The sequence below is a fragment of the Tiliqua scincoides genome, chromosome 3 (genome assembly GCF_035046505.1).
Source record: "Tiliqua scincoides isolate rTilSci1 chromosome 3, rTilSci1.hap2, whole genome shotgun sequence".
In the NCBI taxonomy this organism is placed as follows: domain Eukaryota; kingdom Metazoa; phylum Chordata; class Lepidosauria; order Squamata; family Scincidae; genus Tiliqua; species Tiliqua scincoides.
In genome coordinates this window covers 239,660,896-239,669,411 of record NC_089823.1, presented here as the reverse complement: position 1 = coordinate 239,669,411, position 8,516 = coordinate 239,660,896, and the positions used below count along the sequence as shown (strand labels likewise).

The following is an 8,516-nucleotide window of genomic DNA, read 5'->3' as shown; positions in this document are numbered from 1 at the left end:
CAGACCCTTTTGACATCCGAAGCGGAGTGAAGCAGGGCTGTGTTCTTGCACCAACCCTGTTTGGGATTTTCTTCGCTGTCCTGCTGAAGCAGGCCTTTGGAACTGCAACAGAAGGCATCTATCTCCGGACCAGATCAGACGGAAAGCTCTTCAACCTCTCCAGACTGAGAGCAAAATCCAAAGTCCAGCTGAAATGTCTGCGTGACTTCCTCTTTGCCAACGATGCAGCTGTCACTACCCACTCTGCCAAAGATCTCCAGCAGCTCATGGATCGTTTTAGCAAGGCCTGCCAAGATTTTGGACTGACAATCAGCCTGAAGAAAACACAGGTCATGGTTCAGGATGTGGACTCACCTCCCTGCATTACAATCTCTGAGCATGAACTGGAGGTTGTCCATGACTTTGTGTACCTTGGCTCAATGATCTCCGACACTCATTCTCTCGATGCCGAGCTAAACAGGCGCATCGGTAAAGCAGCTACCACGTTTTCCAGACTCACAAAGAGAGTCTGGTCCAACAAGAAGCTGACGGAACATACCAAGATCCAGGTCTACAGAGCTTGCGTCCTGAGTACACTTCTGTACTGCAGCGAGTCATGGACTCTTCGCCCACAACAGGAGAGGAAACTGAGTGCTTTCCACATGCGCTGCCTCCGACGCATCCTCGGCATCACCTGGCAGGACAAAGTTCCAAACAACACAGTCCTGGAACATGCTGGAATCCCTAGCATGTATTCACTGGTGAAACAGAGACGCCTGCGTTGGCTTGGTCATGTTGTGAGAATGGATGATGGCCGGATCCCAAAGGATCTCCTCTATGGAGAACTCGTGCAAGGAAAGCGCCCTACAGGTAGACCACAGCTGCGATACAAGGACATCTGCAAGAGGGATCTGAAGGCCTTAGGGATGGACCTCAACAAGTGGGAAACCCTGGCCTCTGAGCGGCCCGCTTGGAGGCAGGCTGTGCAGCATGGCCTTTCCCAGTTTGAAGAGACACTTTGCCAACAGTCTGAGGCTAAGAGGCAAAGAAGGAAGGCCCATAGCCAGGGAGACAGACCAGGGACAGACTGCACTTGCTCCCGGTGTGGAAGGGATTGTCACTCCCGGATTGGCCTTTTCAGCCACACTAGACGCTGTGCCAGAACCACCTTTCAGAGCGCGATACCATAGTCTTTCGAGACTGAAGGTTGCCAATACATTCTCAATACCTTTTCTAATGATCCCAAGCATAGAATTGGCCTTCTTCACTGCTGCCGCACATTGGGTCGACACTTTCATCGACCTGTCCACCACCACCCCAAAGTCTCTCTCCTGATATGTTACAGACAGCTCAGAACCCATCAGCCTATATGTGAAGTTTTGATTTTTTGCCCCAATGCGCATGACCTTACACTTACTGACTTTGAAGCACATCTGCCATTTTGTTGCCCATTCTGCCAGTCTGGAGAGATCCTTCTGGAGCTCCTCACAATCACTTTTGGTCTTCACCACTCGGAAAAGTTTGGTGTCAACTGCATACTTTGCAACCTCACTGCTCACCCGTCTCCAGGTCATTTATGAAGAGGTTGAAAAGCACCGGTCCCAGGACAGATCCTTGGGGCACACCGCTTTACACTTCTCTCCATTGTGAAAATTGCCCATTGACACCCACTCTCTGCTTCCTGGCCTCCAACCAGGTCTCAGTCCAGGAGATGACCTGTCCTCTAATTCCCTGACTGTGGAGATTTTTCAGTAGCCTTTGGTGAGGGACTGTGTTAGACGCCTTCTGAAAGTCCAGATATATAATGTCTACGGGCCTTCCCACATCCACATGCCTGTTGACCTTTTCAAAGAATTCTATAAGGTTCTTAGGCAAGACTTACAGAAGCCATGCTGATTCTCCCTCAGCTGGGCTTTTTCGTCTATGTGTTTTGAGATTCTATCTTTGATGAGGCATTCCACCATCTTACCTGGTATAGATGTTAGGCTGACCAGCCTATAGTTTCCCGGGTCCCCCCCTCCTTCCCTTTTTAAAGATCAGTGTGACGTTTGCTATCCTCCAATCCTCTGGCACCGTGGCCGTCTTGAGGGACAAGTTGCATGTTTTAGTCAAGAGATCAGCAACTTCATTCTTCAATTCCTTAATAACTCTTGGGTGAATGCCATCAGGGCCCGGTGACTTATTGATCTTTAATTTATCGTTGAGGTCTGAAACATCTTCTCTTTTAACTTCTATCTGACTTAATTCTGTTTGGGCAGCGGTATTTGCCTGAGGTCTTCTGCTGTGAAGACAGATGCAAAGAACCCATTTAATTTATCTGCCATCAGATGTGCCTGCAGATGCCTGGAGGTGTAGCAAGTCCCTGGACACTTGGGTTTAGTAAGTTACAGACATGCGTCAATTAATAAAGATTCAGCAGGGGTTTTTCTTTGGGGGGGGGGAGGGTTTGTTGGTTGTTGTTTTCCTTTTTGCAGGCCTGTAACCTGTGAATCCCTCACTGCCAGGTGCCAAGGAATGCACACACAGGACTTCATTCATACAAGGAATGGTCTTGCCATGAACTCAGGTAGCTGCACACATACAAGCCTAATCTGTGCAGACTCTTAATGGGACTCAGAGAGAATTGGAATTCCATTTTGCTTTGGTGCCTTCTTTTTTATAAGCTTTGAGAAAAACATGGGTGGCAAACATTTCTAAAGAAATGTATGGAGGTTTGCAGAAAATCACTTTCAGAGATGGATGCTGCAGGACCCAGAACCCTCTCTAGGAGGCAGTGTTCTCACATCTTGATGCCTCCAAGAGGGACACAGAGAAAACTAGGGCAAGAAGATAAATGGATCTGAAGGGTTTGGCAAGAAACTTGTTACAGCTGAACATTTTTCACATATGGGAATCATGAACTCAGAACAACTTGGACACACAAGCTCAGTTCTATCCATGTGTGACTGTTGCAACACTCCTCCTCTCTATGAAGCCAAAGCATGAGGTGAGAAGATGGAGGCAACCTCACCGTCCTTGCCTGGAATGAAACCTGCCTAGCTCCTATAGACGTCATTGTTTTCAAACTCTTCTGAGGTACGTGGGGTGTCTTGGGATCTGCACAACAAGAAGCCCAGCCATTCTGGAAAACATTGCCGAAAGACAGTCCCCTCCCCCGCCCAAAATGACAATACAAAAAAATCAGTGGAAAAAACCCCAAAAACATTACAACAGCAAAACTATCATACCTTAAGACCAAACCAGCTACATTCCAAACAAGAATATCAGGTCAATTGAAATGAGGCCCCAAAGGCTGCTGAAACACAGTTCCCAGCAGGGCAGGAAGAGGCAGAGTCTCTCTTCCACAGGGGGCTCCATAGCTGCAGGTCTGCTACTGAATGGTCCTTCCTCTTGTGCCTGCCCAACTGCCCCACCTTCAGTGGTGATGGGCCCCAGAGAATAGAAGGATCTGGGGTGGGAAGGGGGCCTGTTCCTGACATGACAGGGCTGGCAAAGGGTGTGGAGGCTGGGTGGCATTTAAGTGATCACTCCGGGTAGCATTACAATGACCAATTCACTAGATCGCAATGAGCCTGAATGGCATGCTTGTGGCAAATGGGGTAGGATGAGCTCTCTCCATGGTAGGGAGGACAAGGAAGGCACACAAGGATATCCTTTTGTACCTACGGCTTTGGGGGAGTCTCCTCAATACATCCTGTCTAAACCTCCCTGAACAAGAAACAGTGAGGCAGGTTTCCGAAGGGTGGCTGAGACCTGCTCTGAGATCCCAGAATGAGAATGGTCCACACTGACTGGGTGCAGATATTTTTGCATGTCAAAATTGGCTTTTTTGACAGATTTCAGTGGGTTGGCGCAGCCTTCCAAATAGCTCAACGTGCTTCCAGATCATGACTCAGTATGTCCTAGATTCATTATGAGAGGAATTGGGCAACCCATAATAAAGGCTGGATGGGTTTGGGCACCAGTCTTCCAACGTTCTGCTTTTTTTACGTCAATGTGTCTGCTGTGCAATCTCTGCACGTGTCACATTGAACCGTTGCTCATTGAAGAGGATGCTGAAGAATTGTCCTGTGGTTATGTGAGGCCTCACCTGCACCCTGCATGATTTGAAAATGATGCACTGAACATTGCAGTGGAAGATGAACCTTGTCCACTTTCACTTGAGGAACTAGAGCATGTGAATTCTCCAAGGAACATAAAATACAATGTGCAGACCGCTTTGCATGAGAGGACTTTCAATGGTAATTATGGTGGTATGGAACCTCCGTGTTCAGTGGGAGTCTGCTTCTGAATATCGTTTGCTGGGGCACAAACAAGCAGAGGGAGCTGTTCCTTCAGGCCCTTTTCAGAGGCATCTGGTTGGCCACTGCTTGAACAGAATACTATGGACACCCCCCCCCCGTCTGATCCAACAGGTCTCGTCTTATGTTGACTGTTACAGGACAGGATAAGAACATAAGAACAGCCCCACTGGATCAGGCCATAGGCCCATCTAGTCCAGCTTCCTGTATCTTAGTGGCCCACCAAATGTCCCAGAGAGCACACCAGATAACAAGAGACCTCATTCTGGTGCCCTCCCTTGCATCTGACACAGCTCAAAAGTATTGAGATTATGAGAGGGACTTTTGAGGGAGAAATAGATGGGCCTAGAGGTCCAGTCTGCATATCACAGAGAAGCCCGTCCATATGGTCTTTTCCGTAACAGGGTTTTAATTGATTAATTGCTCCAGTTAATCAGCCAGGACTCACAGTTCTGGGGTGCGGATGATTTGATAAGATTAATCGGAGGATGCAACATGTGAAGCAAATGTTGGGAGACATTGTTACATCTCACAAGGAAGGTTGTGTTCAACTGTGAGTCTCCCAGACTGATGGTCTTTTTCCACTGTGTGACGCTGAGGCCCCTCCTGGGCCCTCAGACTGCGTAGGAAATAGAAGGCAATTCATCAAGGACTTTGATCAGTCAACTTTGATTCGAACACTTAGTTCAGTTGTGTTGTGGAGAAGTCTGCTGCTGTCTTTCCTCAGAGCGTTTCTGTTTTTTCCTTCATGGTTGGTTGGCAACCTTCAGTCTCGAAAGACTATGGTATAAGCCTACAGGACCCGGTATTTCCAGGCGGTCTCCCATCCAAGTACTAACCAGGCCTGACCCTGCTTAGCTTCCAAGATCAGACGAGATTGGGCATGTGCAGGGTAACAGTTCCTCATAGAAGCCCAGCTCTTTTGTCTCCTGGGAGAAGGACCATTAAAACGAAGTTTTGCCAGCACACTTCAGGCCTCCTCCCACTGCAGGGAAGGACAGGGCCTGAACACCACAAAGTGGGAAGTCTCTGCTGGTGTGGCTTGGGAGGAGAGGGGAAAGCAGAAGCACTCCTCGCGTGTTTGTTCTGAGAGCTGTGGCTCCCCGACCAGGAGGGCCAACCCAAACAAGGGCTGTGTGGGTGCTCCTGCGGGCTGCGGGAAGCATTGCTCCCTGTAAGCCACGCTACTGCTGGGCTGGAATTGAAGCCCAAGCCCCAGGCTGCCGTGCAGTGGTCAGCCTGCACTTGAGCTGCACCTCTCCAGACTGCACATGGCGACTCACACAATGCTTCCTTCCCCCAGAAATGTGGGCCATCAGAATTCTGGCCTGATATTCTCCCTGCCTGTCTTCTTTGCATAGGACGTGGGCAGTAGGAAAGGCCAGTCCAGCCCTTCCCTACAGCCTGGAGCAATTTCCCCAGGGCCAGGCCTGCCACCTCAATCAGGGTGAAGCCAGAGATCTTGGAGACCCAGTCGTGTGCATTCCTGGTCAGGCAAAGGAGCCGGAAGGCCTGACTTCAACTCTCACCTCACTCTGAACTCCTGGCTTGGCCTGCAGCTGGAAAGGGGATACGGTTCACCACCTGGAAACAGAAAAGGCTTACTAGTAGGATTTCCCGCGAGGAGGCGCCGGCAGGCCCATCATCCGGCTCTACCACAGACAGCCCAGAAATCTGGAGAGCTGGAGAGGTGGCCACTTCACACTCATTGAGCTTGCCCACAGGAAAACAGGCTGGAGCTGGCAGCCATGAAGGCTGCATTTTAATAGTTCCCTTGGCAAAGAGCTCCAAACATTTGGGGAGATGTTTTGGAAAAACATGAGGACATTTTTTTTTACAAAGTTTTCTTTTGAAAAAAAAAAAGTCATAAAAATGTATTTTTGATTTGCACGCTGTTTATATGTGTTTCATAAAATGTGCATGGCCCTCAGAGAGGAGGAGGAGGCCTTTCTCACAGCTCTCCTACCCCACATTAATAACTCTTCCCACTCCAAAATGTGTAGATAATTAGTATTTTCTTCTCTTCATGGCAAATAGGAAGGTGAAACCTTCAGCCACTGAACATACAAACAGCCAACCCTTTCTGCAAACCGGTCTCTGGAGACTTTGCCAGCCCCATCTTGGAAGCTTTTCCTGGGCTAGTTCCTACCCCCAAACAAACAGAGGGTCTAAACTCAGGCTCCAAACCAGGCCCCAGTCTTGGAAAGGAGGGAGTGAGGGGGTGCTTGGTAGAGGGTTGTGTTTGTTTCTAGGTCTTTCTCACCCCTTCTCATTCCTCTCTTTTTCTCCTAAAAGACAAAGTCCCACTTGAGCCAAATGATTCACACATCAGCCCTTTCCAAGAAACAGCTTTTTCTTCTTCTCTTTTGGGTTGTTTGTGCTCTCCTCACAAGAAAAGCAAGAAAGAAGAAAGGAAGGAGGCGGGGGGGGGAGCAGAAAAAATCCTGCATGACTGTGTTCATTTTTCCTCTGGGAACCTCTTTAAAGATCTGAAAGGGAGGACAGAAAAATGTTTGAAACATGTAGGCCACCACGAACACAATTAGAAAAACACAGAGCTGGGTGCCGGGAGCTTTTCAAGAGCTTCCTTTCAGGCCCTTCCAAATGCTGGGGAGGAGAAATATTCCTTTAAGTCCCTCACAACATGAATTTGACCATCCAAAGACTTTTTACTCATGGTGGGTTTTGAAAAACAATAACAATTTTTTGTATTGGAAATAAGATTTTGTGATTTTTTTTTTTACTGGCAGTTTGCCCCCCCCAGTGAGTATTTTTAACTGCTGTTATAACACACACACACACACACACAAGCACAGAGTGAATGTTTGTCACAAATGGTTGCAGTTCTTGAAATATCTACCACGGCTGAAAGTGCTTTCGGAAAGCACCCACCCCTTCCCCTCCAGCCTATAGGATATTTCCAAGTGTCATATTTCAAACCCGGAATTTTAGTCGTCCTCGGTTTTAATTTGGGTTTTGGCGTGGGCATCACTGTCGAGGCCCACTCAAAAGGCTTGGCTTACACCGTGTGAAGAGGTATTCCCATGTATTACTACTGGGACACTTGAAAGAAGTGGTTTACTCAACGTAAGTTTTGCGCTTCAGAACAGCCAGGAACTTCCACAGGCTACACAAACATATTATGGTCACAGCAAAATTGGATCTGGCAGCTATTAAACGGAGCCTTGTATCACAGACAAACAGCACAATCCTGGCAGGTTTACTCCAAAGTAAGTCCTTTCTGTGCTCCCTTGCGCTTATTCCCAGGAACATGAGTATAGAATTTTAGCCTTTGTTTGGTAGATATTTAAGGATGAACACAGCCCAGAATTCTCACCCCTAACTGGAATTTATTACAATGAAAAGCTGGGAAAGGAGAAGGAATTATGAAATCCTCTCCTACCCCCTTTCCCTGGCCGCCCTGCTCTTCTTAGACATTGCCAGCTAAGTGGCTGGCATAGGTCCCATCTTTTTGTCAAAGGAGGTCACCTGATGGGCTTTGAGTCTCTTAATTGTTACACAGAGAGACACCTTCTACTAGGCATAGCTTCTCTAGGTTGTCAACCTCCCAGTTTAGCCTGGAGCCAAAGTATCAGCATCTGTCTCCAGGGGACTCCTGAAAGTGATGCTGAAGATTTTAACAGGAAGAATGGACCTCCAGGCATAGTTTCAGTCAGAATTGGCCACACTCAGCTTCTCCCAGCACAGCAGGTCTGGGGTGGAAATAGGAGTTCCTAGATACCCTCTTTTTCCTGGGGCAGCTCTTAAAAGCACAGGACCTCTCACAGGATCTGGGTGCAGCAATCTTACCAAGGAGGAGTCCTTTCACAGGCAGCTGCAAGACCATGGATGCCCTGCAGAAGTTTGCAGAAGAGATACAGGAGACATTTCTTTCTCCCAATTAGGGGCCTCATTTGTCTCTAATAAGGTGCTTATTGACTCGCAGGCCTCCATTGATTCGAAAGAGGCTGCCACAAATGTTTAATAAATTGCCTCCAAGATAAATCTGCTCACAGGTAATAAAGTGCAGCTCACACAAGCAAACATTCCTTAATTATGTTCGTCTTAATACACCAAGTCCATAATGAATTTTTGAGGCATTTAATTACCCATTTGACAAGATAATTGAAGGGTAGTTAATGATGGACCTGCAGATTTGAAAAAGATTGAGTCAGGGGGAAGGGGAGGTACAACAGGAAGCAGGAGAAAGAATGAACCACTGACAGCTGGGAAGTC

General features: G+C 47.9%; 1 pseudogene; it reads right to left on the bottom strand.

Annotated features, from left to right (window-relative positions):
- Positions 1–5,070: 5,070 nt before the first annotated feature.
- On the bottom strand, positions 5,071–5,191 carry LOC136646185 (5S ribosomal RNA; annotated as a pseudogene).
- Between the last annotated feature and the right edge of the window lie 3,325 nt (positions 5,192–8,516).